The following is an 18,249-nucleotide window of genomic DNA, read 5'->3' on the forward strand; positions in this document are numbered from 1 at the left end:
TTACAGTGGAGATGACGTATCTTTCGTGGTTTTAACCATAATAAAATGGGGAGACATTTCCAGGTGAAGAAGAGCGACTTCATTCCGTGCTTGCAATGCCTCTGGTGGTGTTAAGAGCAGTATTCCCGTACTGTCAGCCTGTACACCGCTCTGTTGCTGAATATTCATTTGGTTTCATTTACCATACTATGGCATTTCAAATATTTGTGACGATTAAAACCCACATAGCTATTTTGAAAAATTTATGTTGAATATTAAATATGAAATGAAATAAAAAGATTATTTCTCTGCAGTTAACTCATTCAAATTGTGGTTTAATACAGGTAAGAATTTTAAGGAGACCAATATCAAGAGAAATTAGGGCTCGCAGTCCACATGCCCACCTGAGCTCTCAGATGCCGGCCACCCCATTTGGCAGCAACAGGAGTGAGCCATCCTGAGAGAGGATGTTCCAGGACACAGGTGAGCTGCCTACTGCTGCTTAGGTTGTCTGGAAGCAAACACTGAGATGAAGTTAATCATACAAGAGGTTAGACTTCACCACTGGTGTGCGGCAGGGAACAGCAAGATTGGCAGAAGAATCTAAACTGCAGTGAAGGTCCGGCAAAGCCTTTGCCAATCAGGAGTGAAGCTCTCTAGTGTGGTTTGCCCATCACACCAGGGTGAGCTGAGGTGGAGCTGAGGTGGCCGGACCTTCACATCCCTGTCCTGCTCAGTCATAAGGTGTGAACTGTTATGGAAAGAATGTGATCTCAGATGAGGCAGCTCTCTGTAGCTGAGGCAGAACCGCAGGGCCTGACAGCAAGGGGGTGTCCGTGGACCACATACCCCATAGCTGGACGGCAAATCTTTCTTTGAAAAGGGGATCGTGGGTGTGCATCTCCTGAGCTGTCCCCCTGCCGCACTTGGAGCAGAGATGAGTTGCCCTGGGGTGGTTGTTATACAACAATATTAACTGTAACACATCCAAAACATTCCAGGGATATTATGTTATAAAATGAAAAGAAATAAAACCATAGCAAACCTATGGTTTAATTTAATTATTTATTTGATCTCTGTATGGGTAAACATTATTTAAGTATTTTTCTATTTGATCTCTGTATATAATGGAAGGAATGAATATAAAATGTCAAGGGATGAAAAACTCAATGTCAAAACTGTTGTAGAATTAAAGTTTGAACAATAAATGGAATAATATTTGTAACAAAAATTAGGCAATATGTAATACATTTGCATGAATCAACAAGAGATTCTAGGTACAGAAACAGACATGTCAGAAAATATATATACATATAGATGTATATATAATATATATATAATACAGATAATGAACATGTGAAAAATGTTCAATCTCATAAAGAAATGTAAATTAAAGCTACAATAAATATCATTTCAACTCATCAAATAACCAATGGTAAAAGAAAGTGGTACTCAATGACGGTGTGATATGATCATTCACATAAACCCTGATGGAAGAAGACTTTCTTAAGACTCTTGTAGAAAGCATTGTGGCCATATGCATTAGAAGGCATAACACCGCACATTCTCTCTCACCCACTAATTGACTTTCCGAAACCCCACCTTGGGGAAACATTCTAAAATTTATGTGTTACAATGTTCATCCCAGTCTTTTATGTTTGTTAACAGCCAGATAGGGGATAGTTACAGTATTTATGGAATAGAACATTATGTGGTTATTAAGCATTCTATTTAGTTATGTTTTAAAGAAAATTTAATAGTAAGAAGCAGTGGTTATGTTCCAAAGCAGTACACAAAATCTATATGCAATAAAAATTCAACTATGAAAAATGTCTATACATGTTTGAAAATGTGGCAATGTGTCCAGAGTTGCTTCTACTCCTAGGAAGAATCTCAAATGGTATTCATTTCCACCCACCTTGGATGGGGGAAAATTTTTCTCTTCAAGCTGCTACCTTAATACAAGGCACCCATGTCTTCACTGTCTGGAACCCACAAGCATCCAATCCAGGACGGTCAGACATCAAGTGGTCCCCAGGCGATGTAAGCAAGTGGGTCACTGATGAGTGCCTCCAAGTGCTGAGTTCCCACTAGCCTTTCCATTCTTGTGGTCAAACGTGGCTTTCCTTTATTGGACCCCCTCTTTCTGCCCAGCTTCTCTATGTCCAGTGACCCCATGCATGCTCTTATTCCTCTCTTTCAATCACAGCTTTCACCCCAAAACTGGATTCAACCAAAGTTGGAATGATGTTTAAACCTTTGTTTCTGCTCCAGGGTGAGGAGTGCTTCAGTTGCTATTGAGAAGTGGCAGAGTAGACGGTATGGGAAATAGACATATCTAAATGATTTGGGCTAATACATGTTTTGGCTTGGTTTACGCACATTATTGTTGCAAGACTTTTGCTGGTTGGAAGAGACTCAAATTGAAAATGAAATCTACTTGAAATACTATAGTCTTGAGAAATTTAAAAAAGTGATTATTTTTAGGTTTTAACATAGTTCCTACTTAGGGAATTTACAAGATTTCTGAAAGATGCTAAGGTCACTGAAGATGTGTCGCCTGAGGTGTAGAGCTCCGGTTTGCTCTGGAGTTGGCCTCTGGGTGTGTTGAATCTTGTGCCTCTTAAGCTGGGCCCTTGTAGGGCAATTTCAGAACAAAGCAAATCACCAAGCACAACAACAACAACAACAATAAAGAAAAAATCAAATACATTCACATGTAAAAACAACCGACAACCCACAGTCAACACAGGCAAAGATATCAAAGATATAAAGACAAAACAAAACAAAAAAGCAGCGCCAGTCTTGGCTTAGGCCCAGCAAGTAATCTCTAAGTTGTCCTCTGCTGTACCAAAGAGTCCCCTGCCTATTGTGCAGGCAGAGCTGGTCACCTGGAGCCCAGAGTGACATTGGAACTGCAGATTTAGATGCGTGGGGTTGAGGGGTCTGGATGGTAGTTTCTACAAAGTCAGTGCAGTTTCTGCCCTTGCCTGCACATATGCACACTGAGAGTAGCACCACCAGCCCTGTGTCCAGTTCTCCTGAGTCTTAGGGCACTTCTACCGTGTGTGTGTGTGTGTGTGTGTGTGTGTGTGTGTGTGTGTGGCGGGCGGAAGATTTCTGAGCTGCTGAAAGCCCAGAGCTGTGTCTGCCGCCTTCTGCTAATCCCTGGGAGTGCCTCCGCAGTTGTAATTACCCTGCCCTAGGCAGGCCAGAAAGGGTGGGGACTGGGGATGGAGGGGTCTTCTCTTTCCCAGCCCAGCAAAAATCACTCTCTTCCCAGTCTCTTCCCTGGGTCAGAGTAGCACGCTGGTCTTCCAAGAGCCTGAGCACTAAGGCTCCTCTGTAATCTGACACTACTCCTCAATTCAGGGGCCAGTTTAAAGCTCTGGAAGGTGGGGGTAAGATTGGAAAGGGGGGCTAGTGGCCCAGGTATGGAGTTTGTGTCCTTTGTCTGAGGTAGAGCCCAACTGGAGGTCTCACTGAGGTTATTGCCTCAAATGCTGGATATGCTGCCCCCTCGGCGGAGAGATCAGTTGTAGGACGCAGGGAAAGAGCCTACATCCTGGCTTTTGTGTTCTCTGTTCTGTCCTGGGATCCCCTGCGTCTCCGCAGCTGAGGATGCCAGCTGCGTTTCCACCTCCGCAGATGTGGGCCGTCTCCACTCTGCTCACTTCCTTCTTTCCCTGCTCGCCCAATTTGCCCACCTTCAAGTAATCCTTACAGGGGTCTCTTAGCTGTTCTGTGTGATGAGCAGATAGTCCTTTGATGGGTTATAGATGTCCCATTTGTGATAAAATCCGGAGGAGAACTCAAAAAGTGCACCCCGCTGCCTCCATTCCTATGACATCAGTCCCATACCCCTTTTTAAGTGTACAGGTCAGTAGTGTTAAATACATTCACATTGTTGTGAAACAAATCTCCAGAACCTTTTCATCTTGCAAATCTGAAACTCTGTACCTATTAAACAACAACTCCCCAATTTTTTTCTCTTGGTGAACATCATTCTATTTCTTGTTTCTATAAATTTGACTATTTTAGATACCTCATATCAGTGGAATCATACAGTGTTTGGCTTTTTTTTTTTTTTGACTGACTTATTTTACTTAGCATAATGTCCTCAAGGTTTATCCATGTTGTAGCATGTGGTAGGATTTCCTTCCTTTTTAAAGTTGAATAACATTCCATTGTATGTACATACCACATTCTATTTATCCAGACTTCCATTGGAAAATGGGAAATAATAAATGATTTTTACCTCAAAGTATCATTGTCATCTTCAAGTGTAAACTCTGGAGCAGTACATGTTTGTTTACTCTTAAATTGGAAAATTATGTTATAGCAGATAGTTTTGGTCACAGATTCATTACATCTGGGTTCTAATCTTGGCTCTGTTACCAATTTTCTGACTACACCAGCAATCTATGCCTTCTGGGGTCACATATCTGTTTTAAAAGCATGTCTGTTTTAACTGCTCAACAGGATTTTTGAGAGGTGAAAGAAGCAGATTCATTCCTCAGAAATCTCTCAGTAATTTTTGGTGCCCCGGCACTCAACTGTTAGTTCTGGATATAGCTGCTTTTATCACTCAGGAGGGACAGGCCTGGAGCAGAGCCTTAGTCTCCTGATGAATAAAAACAACTGAGGCTAAACCAGGTCACTGATATCATTGTACCTTAAAATACCAATGAAAAAATACTCTGTTGATAAACATGTCACGTCCTGTGTGAGGAGGGTTATGGGGAGCGAAGAGGGCAGCGCACAGTTAATAAAGACAGTAGCCAAGAATAGAGTACAAGTGGGCCAATGGACTCCAGCCTGAAGGACTGAGCCCTGAATAGGGCCAACGGCCAACGGTAAGTTTTATTAGTTAGGTGAGAAAGTAAAGGAGATAAAGCTTGTCAATCTCAAGATCTGTGAATCCCATACATTATAATAGGAGACTGATTCAAGCCAATCACCCTTGCCTGCAGGCAGCAGAACCATAAGTTTCAGGATGTATGTCCTTCCCCAAGGGACAAAACCTTTATGCATATGAAAAGATGGAGAGCACATCATTGAATCTCTTTCCCTGCAGGTTGTGAGAAGGAATGCAGCCACAGAGGCAGAGGCTCTCCTGAGCTGTGGGAAGGTGGGGGGCTGTGCCCACCTCTATCAACCTCATGGGTTCTCCTGTTGGTCCCCATGAGGCTCCGCCTGGCTTGAGTTGCCCCCCCCCCAGGGAGTCTTACCCGTCATTGGCTGACCAGCCATATTTTGGGGCCAAACAGGGAGACGTAAGGTGCAAACACAAAGGTGAAGCAGAGTCCCTGAAAGGATCTGTCTCACAGATCCTCCTTTCTTCAGAGGCAGGTACAAGGAGACAGATGTGTAGGCTGCTGCGTGACAACATAAACAGAGAGATTTTATGTTCTACTCCAATATTGTTTTTTAAAAAAATGCTACCTGACTGAAAACAAAGTACTTTGTAATTTTTGAATCCACTTGTTTAAAACTGTATGTACCAACCAGTCCCTTCTTTTTTTTTTGTCAAAGTCTAATAGCAATACCCTGCTCATCACATACCCTCAAAATACCCTGTAAAATTGAAGTAGATTTAAGACACATTTGAGGATCCTATGACTTGCACTTTTGAACTTTAAGTAGTTTTCCGTCATCACAAGAGTTCTGGCCTTTGCAGGATCTGTGCCAAATGTGCAGCTGCTCTTGCAAGAAGGACTTCTAACAGTGTAGCTATCAAATTGATGGGCTTCTCAATGTATGGAGCAAGATGCTCTGTTTTCAAGGACTCTGGATGCTACACACACACACACACACACACACACACACACACACACACCAGTATGTGAGTATATACATATATTATATATATAAAACATTAATAAATAAACATTACATTGAGTTTTGTTTAAATTGGGAACAATAAAACAGTAGCAGCAAGTATGAAAAGTGCCAGACGACGAAGTACAGTGCCTGGTTAACCACCTGATTATTAAGTGACTGAGGAATAGGAGGCAAGAATAAGAAATATACAAAGTTTGCTAGGTGCAGTTCGGGCTTAATCACTTTGACGCAAGGTTGTTTAACTTCAAGATTTGTGCTGGAGCTAGAGTGGGTGGAGTCATTAAGAGAAAATGAACTGGGAAACCTATCAAAATAGAAGAAGTTTTCTTTGTACAGTTAGATTTTTATTAGGTTGATTATCAACATCTCAGGGTAAATTCAATTAGAAAAACTAATTTCTCAAAGGCAATGTTTATCTTAGAATAACTTGTTAATTTACATGTTTATACCATTTGAATTAATTCATACTGAAAACTTCCTTAATAAAAACCTAAATAATTAACAATATATGAAGTATGAATTATGTCTTATTGTGAATACCTACTCTTTGGTCATCAATAATTGTGAAAATAATGGTATGTACAGTTTTTCTATATTTAAAATTAAAACCATTCATTTATTCTATTGAAAAGCAATTAATTATTTGCCAATAATTCACTGGTGTTATTCATTGGACATTAAACTATTAAAAACATGGACTTGTCAGAAAGTATGTTGATGAAACAGAATGAAAGTTGGAACAAAGAACTTCAGAAAGATATTTTAGAGAAGGTTTTTTTATTATATTTATATGTGATCTCTATCTTTAATGAGCATGATGCTTTCTGCTATTCAGTTACAAGTGATATGAAAGTTAAATAAAAAACAATTCCAACTGAGTTAAAATTATATGTGCATATGACATAAATCCTAATTTTGTACGTAAAGAAAGGTATATACAAGTTTTATTAGTGGAAAATTAGTTTCTTCCTGTTCTTCAAAAAATATTTAAGTGTTTTTAGTTTGAAGAAGCGTCAAATTATTAGTTGATGAACATATTTCAGACTGGTTACAAGGCCATTCAGAGGACTTATGTGGTTTTTCTCATATATGGGAAGAAGGCAGATCAGGCACTTACAAAGAAGCATAGATGAAGGAGTGATTAATTTTACCTGGCAGTGAAGGTGTTAATTCAGGAAACTTCCATAAAAGACATAAGGCTTGAACAGAGCTTTGAATTGTGATGTGGTGTCCCCCAGGCATAGGGGAGACATCCGTCACAGAGAATGCAGTGGAAGTCCAGGCAGAGCAATGTGGAACAGTGTGGGTTTTGGGGGAAACTGACAAGGTTTCAATGTGCATAAAGATATGAAGCGGTCAAGAGGAGAACCTTAATATTTGACGAATGATCAGAGGTGAGGAAGGAGAAAATGGAATGAAAGATAATGTTAAGATTTCAAGTCATATTCATTTGTCCTTGAGAAGAGTTTTGATTGCTGTGTCCATGGGTACTACAATGGTTTTGATCAAACTCTTGCAAAAGTATCTACAAACAAGAAATCTCCTTGTCATCAAACATTAGAGAAAAAAACCTGAATATAACAATGATAATAATCATGTTATAAAATCTCTTCCTGAAAGAAAAGCACAGATCAATTTTATTATTATTATTATTTTTTATTTTTTTTACTTTTAATAGGGAAGAGCACGAACGCAGTACCCCACTCCCACAAATTATGCAGTCGAGTTTCCCACATTTGGGGAAATCGCAGGGGTTAGCACATCCGGAGTGCAATGGATAAGCCTCGCCCTGGGAAAACCACCTTCGTGATCATGGTATCTCCCCTGCCAGGGAAGTATCACAGATCAATTTTAAAATAAGGAGTAAACCTCATTTAACCTTGGGATGTTTTATACAATGTTAGAAAAGAGATACTATCTAAAGTATGGCAATTAACAAATCCTGCTATAATCCAGGAAATGTAAAATCAATTTTTAAGTTTTTTAATGCTTTATTCAAGTGTGTGTGTGTGTGTGTGTGTGTGTGAGAGAGAGAGAGAGAGAGAGAGAGAGAGAGAGAGAGAGAGAGAGAGAGAGAGAGAGAGAGAGATTAACATCCTATTAGATAAGATGGACAGATAGTATTACCATCTCTTTATAAGCAAGAACCCTGAAACTTGGAAAGCTCAGCTGCAAAGCTGAAAGTCAAATCCAAGTCCAGATGCAGTGTATTATGCTCAGCTGTCTCCACAAAGATGGAGATAGGCTGAGTGTCAAATGGCAACAACTATAACCCTGGAACATCTCATGCTTGACTGAGAGCAGATTTCCCTCACTGCTTACATGATCTCATCAAAGCCTTGAGTCCTCTCTCCAGAAAAATGCACTTTAGTGGGCAACCTTGTGCACACACACTCTGCACGTCCTTTTGCAAGTAGCTACAAGGCTTATAAAGATACTGAAATACAGAGCCATGTTTCAAGGGACACCTGCCCTGCAGATGCTGATACTGCCCTTATTAAACATTATTTAAAAATTCCTAAGAAGTCATTGGGTCCACATGGTAAAGGGGAAATTTAATCAAAACATTCAAGAGTTCTGATTTCCTGGAAATTATCTTAAATTTTGTTTTAAAAATCATGTTTATAGTAATGAATTGAACTGTTAAATAATGCCTATATATTTGAGTTAAAATTTGTTGATATATATACACGTATGTTTAATTACTTCAAATTAATTTAGAGCAGATGTGAGTATACACTTCTTGAGCAAACGGTTAATAAAATATTCTTAATAACTTAAAAGTATGTCTGCTTGACCCTTTTGGTCAATTGAGTGATTAACTAACTAGGATCTGATCAATAATGTTTGAACGCTGCCTAGGAAAGTAGCAGGGGCAAAGGCTCAAACTCAGTACATCTCACCCTTCACGGATCTTTTGAATCTCTTGAAGGACTTGTAAAACGTACTTTATGCTGCGGCTCCAGTCCAGGAATTTTGTTGTAACTGTGGTGCCTGGCCTGAGTTATGGGATTTCTAACAAACTTCTCAAGTGATTCTAGATTGCATCTACGGTTCACAATCACTGCCCCATGCATTTGTTTTTCCCCAAATCGGACATGAGATAGTATATTCATTATAATCTATCAAACCATTTCAAGGACAAATTGAGATTATTTTTGAGGAGAGGAGCCATATGTAACAAGAGTATACCTGACCAAAGTGATAACTTCAACCCAGTCTTTCATAACCAATGTTTTTTCTTATAGATCACACAAACAGATAAGACCTGATAAACATGCAGCTCTATACTGACTGCATAGTTGATGTAATTAACCTTTCTGTGTGTCTGATAGATCATAACCCACAAGTGGATTGGTCATGTTGCAGAATCCAAGACTGGAAAGAACCCAAGCGGCACTCAGAGAGTTAGGAGAGTCAGCTTTATTACACCTGCGGGCTCAGTGGAATCCTTCCCAAAAGACTGAGCCCCTAGCTAGGTTTTGAGCAGGTTTTTATGGTTGGAGATTTCCTTGAGTTAGGGAAGGGGTAGGTGTCGACTGGTGATTGGCTCAGGGTGTGGCTTGGAGGGGGCTATGCGGAAGTGGGCTGGGGCTTAGGCTGGGGACTTCTCTCTCCGCTCAGGCCACCATTGTAGGTCAGTTCCATGTGGCAGAGAACCATTTTAGGTCAGTTTATCCATCAGTCAGAATCATGGAACACAGCATCTGTGGATCTCACCTGAGCTGTGTGACGTACCTTCTCCTTCTCAACAAGCCACAAAGTGTCTAGTACATCAGCTTACACGTTTGAATCATAGTTTAATAAACCCAATAAACATTTTGTTTTTTAAAAACCCCTCAAGTCCGAAATCCTGTCATCAGAGGAACTTTCCATTTTTTTGCACCACATCTAAAGTGATTTGTGGAATCAGAATAGTAGTGGGAGGGAAAGAAGAGAAGAGCTTTAGAGGAGCCCAGGAAGATGGGGCTAGCTTGAGTTTTCAGCTCATATTTCTAATGATGTCTTTCCTGGAAACCTCTTCTCCTTTCACCCCCTTTCAGGGAGTGTGAAATAAGCAGTGGAAGACATGTGCAGTTCCCTGAGGAGCAAATGAGCAGAGTTCGAAGGGTGATTTCAGGGCTGGCTGCTATTGGACAGCCTGGGGCCTCTCTCCACTCTTTCATTCAGCCTGTGCAATAACCAGCAGAACTGTACCTGGAAGGACTGGGAGCAAAGGGCTATCTCCAGAGGAGCTTCAGCTTCAAGTGTAGATAACTAGACAGGAAATGGAGTGGATGGGAAAAGGGCAAACACATCATCATCATTTGTAATATGCCTGCACTGTTTTCCTCCATCCCCATTCTACCTTATAATGCTAGCTTAACAATTAAATCTTTTTCTTAAAAATCTGGTGTTTCATTTTAAGCATGGATGGCAACTGATATCCCCTCCACACACATGATGGTATAAATCCAAGTTTACAAAACTGATAGACAAGATTAACAGAGAATTAAAATATCAAAGACTGTAAAATCATGGGTGTAGCAATTATGGAAATGTGTGGATATCCTGCCCTAAACGTTAATAATTACATCTTAATAATAATAACACTTATTGAGCATTTAATAGGCTAAGCACATTTTAATTTACGTGGATTTTTGTTTAAACCTCACTAAAACCCTAAGAGAGAGGACCTATTGCTCTCTTGATTTGCAAAAGTGGAAATTGAGGCTGAAAGGGGGATGTTATCTGCCCAAGGTCAAGGCCAGGATGTGAACTCAGACATTTAGGTTCCAGAATCTAGATTGTTAACCACTGCATACCCATATACAAAATGATTTGAACCCACTGGGGAAAAAAATGCAAGAATCTGCATTTCTGGGAAGAGTGGCCCAGTATGGCAGCAAGCTAAGTGGAGGAGACTTTGGAAAATCTCATTCCTACTGCCACTATGGGGAGTGTGAAGAACTCGGCTTGCTGGGACAAAATATGAAAAATGTTCCTCCCTTTCTTAGGCAAGCCAGACCCAGTGGGCCCACGGGAAGAGCCAGCTGCGGGTCTCAGGAACGGTACAGCTGTACCACCTGCAGCCACTCGGGTCACTGTAGGCAGTGGTCTGCAGGCCGGTGCACCACGCTGACCCTGGCGGCCGGGAGCTGGGACAGCCGCCGGGGCCTTCTGCACGCTGGGCCTAGGCCGGTAACAACTGAGGGAAGTCAAACCTCCGTTTCTAGGTGATTGTGTGAACTGGAGAAGTAAAAAGATGGAAAACTACCGAAGGTGTTCCCGCTTGTTGGGACATAAAGTGAAGGCACCCTCCATGAAACCTTCGGAGTCCAGACGTCTGCTGTTGACATGCTGCTTTCTGAGGGCCCCGTGTGCATTTGCTGTGGTCCTGTGGAGGGAGACCTTCTTGTTGGCTGAACAAATAAGTCGTCTGAGTGAGTTTGAAATATCAGATCGTTAATAATAAAGAACTCTCAACATTGGGCTTTGAGCATTGTTTATACACGTACATAGTGTCACTCCTGCTGACATCTATTTTTGTGTTGGATATATTGCTGTCATGTCAGACTTAGGAGTCTTAGTCCCAAAACTGGAGTTAAACCCTAAAAATGGAGAGAGAGTGTTAACCACCATCCACGTTGATGGAGAAACTGACCTTAAAATGGTTCCCTGCCATGTGGAACTGAGCTAAAATGGTGGCCCTAGTGGAGAGAGAAGTCCAGCCTAAGCCCCAGCCCACTTCCGCATAACCCCCTCCAAGCCACACCTTGAGCCAATAACCAGACCACGCCTGCCTCTTCCCCCACTCAAGGAAGTCCCCAACCCATAAAAACCTGTTCAAAACCTTGCTAGGGCTCAGTCTTTGGGAAGGATTCTGCTGAGCCTGCCAGCCTAATAAGGCTGACTCTCCTAACTCTCTGAGTGCTCCTTGGGTTCTTTCCAGTCCTGGTATCCGTAACAATGTAAGATCAATAGTCCAGTGAACAGGCAGAAGGTAAGCAATGAATGCAGCCGGCTTTCTTGCTTTAGGTGTAGGGAAAGGCCTCACTTCTGGCCATCTCTGAAGGGCTCAAGAATGTATATTGCTAAGTACGTTATTTACAGATTTAGTTATTCCTAAAACATGGGATTTGGGTTTATGATCTTGCTGTCTATATCTTGTTCTGTAGCATGTAAATGTATTTCAACATATTTGTCAATAGAAATAATCGAACAACTGCTGCTAGATTAAGAATTTCTAGGTCCACTTCTCATATTTACTAGTCATTACCGTAGGTTCCAAATACCGTCTCTGAGTTTCGATTTCCTCGTGTGTATAATGGGGATGATTATTAATCAGTTGTTGTGAGGAGTAAATGAGCAGGTGCTTAAATTAAAAAAAAGAAAGAAAGACTCCTAGGAATAAGTGTCTTAGCCAGGACCAGCAGCAGTAAACAGAAGAATATGAGCAGAGGAAAATAATCGCCCCATCAAACAAGCCATAAACTGATCCTTGATGTAGGAGTTTAAACATAATAAGAGAATGGAGACAAAACTCCCTAGCAATGGTTACCACAGCCTTAGAATCTTACTCCTGCAGCAGTGGAAGGAATAATCCAACTGCACATAGTCTTAATTATACATAATATGCATATAATTATACGTAATAGGAGGAAATGAATGGAGAGTGAGTAAATGCACAAAATAGTTTGATTAACATGCTAAGAACAATCTGTACTATGCGACCAAAGAACTGGTTTCCATTTGTTAAAGAGAAAAAAGAAGCAATAGAAACTATTAGACAAAACAGGGCATTATGGGAAAAGAATAGGAAAATTTTAAAATACTGAAATATAAATCCCAGAAGTTAAAAAAAATGTGATTTTAACATTAAAATAATATGATAAAGAAAAAACTAGATTAGTTGAAGAGAGGAAGATATTTAGGATACAACACAGGGAAAAGGAGAGTTAGAAAATATGAAGAAGAAATTAAAAGACATGGAAATAGGGAATGAAAAGATCTATATACAAGTTTCAAAAGAATAGAGAATTGAGGACTAACAATGTTTGATAACAAGTTTGATAGTCTGGAACTTTAGATAATTTATGAAAACATGGGTTTTCACACTGAAAGAACTATCTCAGTCCTGGGACAAATAAAAACAAATCCATTCATAAAACTATTTCTAATCAATAAAGGGAAATAAAGGAGGGAAATATGTCAACTAATTCAGTACAAAGGCAGACAAAGAATAAAGCAAATGTAGCAAAGAAAAATTATTGTAAAAATAAAACACAAAAGAAGACAGTAGAGATAAAATAAAACATACTAGATATCATTATAAAAATAAATTCACATGTGTAAAAGACTCAAATTGGTAAAAAACAAACAAACCAAAAAACAAAACCAAAAAGAAATATATACACACACATATTCCATTTTTACTAGACATAAAACATTATATAATGACCCAGAAAGGTAAATACATTTTTAGAAAAAGAATGTCTAGGAAATACCAGCCAAATAAATGCTTGTTGATTAATAAACAAAAATGTATTTAACATGTAGAACATTAATAGGGATGAAAAGAAAACATAGAGATGAAAGGAATATTCCCCCAAGAAGTAAGAAAATTAAACTTTATGTATCATGTTGTCAAAATATTTGAAGCATATTTCCATATTAAATATTTAGAGGGTGAAGGTGGTCAAAAGGTACAAACATTCACTTATAAGACAAATAAGTCCTGGAAATGTAATGTACAGCATTGTGACTATAGTTAACGATACTGTAGTGTATATTTGAAAGTTTCTAAGACAGTCTTGAAAGAAAAATTTTACAAAAGAAAATACATTTAAAACAAAAATTGACAGAACTATAGAGAATTTGACTAATCATAGTTATGGCAGGATGTTTGCCCATGCCTTTTTTTTAGTAACCAGTAAATCAAGTAGACAAAATAATTTTCAAGGTTACAGAGGGTTTGAACAATTCAATTTATAAGCTTGATCTAACTGATATATATGAGATCTAACACATATAGGTCCTGACGGTAATAGAGAACCCACATTTTTTTCAAGCACTCAGAGATTAATGACCTTGATTTCTAAGTGTGTAAAGATGTTTCAAAAGTGATAGATTTCAAAAATAAAATGTATATACAAAGTACAGCATGAGACTATATATGTATATTGATAAAAATACAACACAATGCAATGTGACAAAGTAATAGAAACCAGGATGAGCTGGATGGTGGATGTCTTTGGGAAGAAAGAAAGCAGAATGAGACCAAGGAGGTGTACATGAGGACTTAAAGTCTAGTTTCTTAACATAATTAAAAAGAGATCTAAAGCAAAAATAGCAAAATTTTGTTAGCATATTGTTAATTCTTGGCTGTGATTACATGGGTATTTATTAATTTTCTGTATGTTTGAGTATATCATATTTTTAAAAGAGTGAGTAAAATCTTGTGGAAGAATTAATTGATAGATAAGAACTTGCTTTTGCCTTAAATCTTTCCTTGAAATATTGATATAAGTTTAATATTATGGCTGCTGATAAAATGAAATTATCAAGAAGATTGTTATATCAGCAGTAGAGTTTTAGACAATTTCTTAGAATTTATCTAAGAAAGTGCTGTATAAATAGAACAGTTTAGGAGAACTTGATCCAAAGTACGATAATCTGCCTTCTCTATCCACAAGACCAGAGCCAATCATTTGAGTGGGTTGCCGTTAGTCTCATATATCACAGCATTGTTGAAAGAATTAAAGGCAGTAATGTATGCCAGGAATATAATATAAATCATCAACAGAATTATGATGTAAACATTCAGTATTTAAGCAAAAGAAACACATCTCTTGAAAATGTTAGGAAAAAAAATCAAGCTTGCTCCAGTATTCTCGTGGGAACATTTGACATCAGTAGACAACCAAGCAATATATAACGAATCATAAGGGTAAACTAAGGTGACTCCAATATTTCATATCAGTCATGCTTTCATTCAAGTGTGAATCCTAAAAGAGAACGCCTATACAGAGGGTGCTAAAAACATGTATACACATTTTGAGAAAGGAAAACTATATTAAAATTGTAATAATATATACTGACAACAAAAGATGAATACAAGTCACGTTTGACTTCTGCAATTACAAGAGGTGCTCACAGTGGTTACCATCATTGTCCATACACGTCTGATTACGGCGAACTACTGCTTAACCAAAGTGTCCACTTGTATTGCTGCGCATGCCATTTCAATTTCTTTCCAAAGTGTCAACAGGGTAGCTGATTTTCTACAGCACAACACATCTTTTAAGGTCCCCTATAGGTAGAAGTCAAGGGGTGTTAAGTCAGGAGAACATTCTCGAATTTCAAATACCACTTCAAAATGGTCTTACCCTCCTTGAATGCCAACCATGCTTCCGCGCTTTTCTTTGACTGTCCTGCCTGTCACATGTTGACACTAGCATTCATTTGATTAATGCCATCTTTTGAGCAAACATCATATTACACATTGCTACCGTAGTTCAATTCAATTTTGGAAAGTAATCCATAGATAACGTCTCTTAAAATGTGTATACATTTTTTTTTTTGGCACGCTTGGTATTTTCTATTTCAGATACTTACCTGAACAAAAAATCCTTCATAAGAAAAAAAAAGAACAACTCTCTTTGTTCTATTTAATGTTCTGTATATTGTGTTCACTTTTGCCCAACATAGGTATTGCTTTATTTGTTCTCTTTTTACTTGTATACTTTGGCTTTCTTTTGCTTACCCTTTTATATTCAAGCTATGAATTACATTGTTTAAGATATCATCATCTTAAGGTATGGTTGGAATTTGTTTCTTTTACCTGTTTCTTTTACCTCCACTGAGGAGTCAATTTCTTTTAAAAAGGGTTTTAATCTCACCTTCATTTCTATGATAGACATTTGGACTTAATTCTGTTGTATTAATGTTTATTTATGTATGATTCTATGTTTGGCTTTATTGCTGTGTTCTCTTTCCTTTCTGTTGCTATATAATATCTGTTTTATTTGTGCCCCCCTCCCAACTCCTCTAACATCTCAGTAACATGAAAGCGTATATTGCAGCATATTTTTAGGTCTACTAGTAATTATATTCATTAATTTAAATATTCTCATTTTACAGCTTGAGAACTGAAATGATATACTCATCTATTGAGCCTCTCTTATAAAAGATGAGGAATTAGCAAATGTCTATGTTTGTTTTCTTTCTTTTTTCAAGTCAAGTTGTTGTCCTTTAATCCTACTTGTGGAGGGTGCCGTTCAGCTCCCAGTTTTTGTCCTTGCAGTCTTAGTTGTGGAGGGTGCAGCGCAGCTGCACCTCCCGTTGCTGTTGCTAGTTTGGGGTGTGGGGGGCAGCCCACCATCCCTTGTGGGAGTCGAACTGGCAACCTTGTGGTTGAGAGCCCACGTTCCAGCCAACTGAGCCATCTGGGAGCTCAGTGGCAGCTCAGCTCAAGGTGCTGTGTTCAATCTTAGTTGCAGGGGGCGCTGGCTACCATCCCTTGCTGGATTCGAGGAGTTGAACCGGCAACCTTGTGGTTGAGAGCTCACTGGTCCATGTGGGAATTGAACCCGCAGCCTCAGAGTTAGGAGCGCGAAGCTCCAACCGCCTAAGCCACCGGGCTGGCCCTGTTTTCTTTTTTTAATTCATCTCTTTTGTTAGCATTAATCTTTTTTGTCTTTATCTTATGTAGCTTTTGCCTAAATAACAATAACAATTTCATTCTCATCTCTAGAGACCGATATTACATCAGTCATTGGGGCTTGACAGAGCAAGAAGATTTAAAAAATATACAAAATGAGCTGAACGATTATTATAAATAATTGTCATTAATGGAATGTACCATACTTTGTGCCTTTCAAACAGGAACCAAATAGTTTTAAGTGCTATGAAACATTTGCAAAAGCAACCATGTATTAGGCAACAAAGAAAACCTTAATAAATATTTTATTGGAAAGAGGGCAACTATATCTTCTGATAACAATGCAATAAAAGTTAAAGGTTCATGACAGAAAAGGAATAAACAATGTGAATGACCAATTACAAGCACTTCAAGGCTCCATGTAGGCCGCTGGGCTGAGGTTGGAGATGAGTCAGGTCTCCGCACATCACACAATGTGGTGTGGAGGCAGAGGACCTCCTCTGGAGGTCCATGCTTTTGGCACTTCTTATTTTCCCCATATGGGTGAAAATCTATGGCGATATTTTCTGAAGTATATGGTGAGTTCTATACTTTCAATCTGTTTCAATTGCATGTCCAAAGGGACTGCTTTTTGTTATTTTGTTTTTTCTCTAGTCATTTTATTACTCATTTTGCCAAGGGAAAGACTTTGGGGGAAATTTAGTAAATAATAAATATGCCTAACTAACATGAAACCTCTGAGATTGAAATGAGTGATGTCATAAAAAGATGACACCTTAATTTATTTTATAATTTGGATAACCCACTGGGTGGGAAAACAAACCTTGACAGTCGTAAATAAGAGGGTGAGAGAAATCCATCCTACTATTATAGAATCACTCTTTCAGTTGTTAGCAGCTTTTAACGAAATGTGTTTTTTCATGCCAAATCCTGAAGGAAACCTCTGGGTACCAACTGATGAAATGATTTCACTCCTAAATGGAGTCTAAATTAAAATAAAGCTTCTCCCACTTTGCAGAGCACAGCACTCTAGAAATTCAAAGGTAAGACATAGTTTTAATATTTATAAACTGTGGAGTACATTTGAAAATAACATTTTAAATTATGTTTCACATCTCAGACCTAGCTCTGTCATCCTGTTGGAAAGGTCATATCTGTTTTGACATCTCTAGTGGTCAGTTTCCACATTGCTATGTGCTGGTGAATCGGAATGGATGCTGTAGCATTCATTCTTCTTACCAACTCACCACAAGGAAGAAAAAACATGCAGAGAAGTGAGGCTGGGCTCAAACTAATATGATGAATTTAAATGAAAAATATAAACTCCTGTGAATGTATTACTTGTAAGCTTTTATTCAATGCAAAATTTGAAAATGTTCATTTGATTCCTAAATGTACAGAGGTTTTGTTCTTATTTCTGATACATACCTTTTGTGTTGACTTAAAACTAATAGAACATTAAAGCATGTTTTACTTTTCAAACCATTTGGTTTGGTCTCAAGTTCAAGATTTGAACTGAAGAAAATGAATTTACTATAAAAATGGCTGAAATAGTTTTTTTATGTTTTGTGTTTCATATTGCAAGTATTACAAATGTATCATGTTTTATTGTATCTTTGATGACTGTATAGCGTTAACATTTATTGACTCATCATGTACATTAGTTTTAAAAGCATAATCAATGGAAACCTCTCCCTATAGGAATCATTACTTTCATTTCTTCCATGCTTGTGGAACCTTCTTAAAGACATACCAACATAATTTTAGGTTTCTCTTGGGAAGGA

Source organism: Rhinolophus hipposideros, assembly GCF_964194185.1.
Source record: "Rhinolophus hipposideros genome assembly, chromosome: 25".
Taxonomy (NCBI): Eukaryota; Metazoa; Chordata; class Mammalia; order Chiroptera; family Rhinolophidae; genus Rhinolophus; species Rhinolophus hipposideros.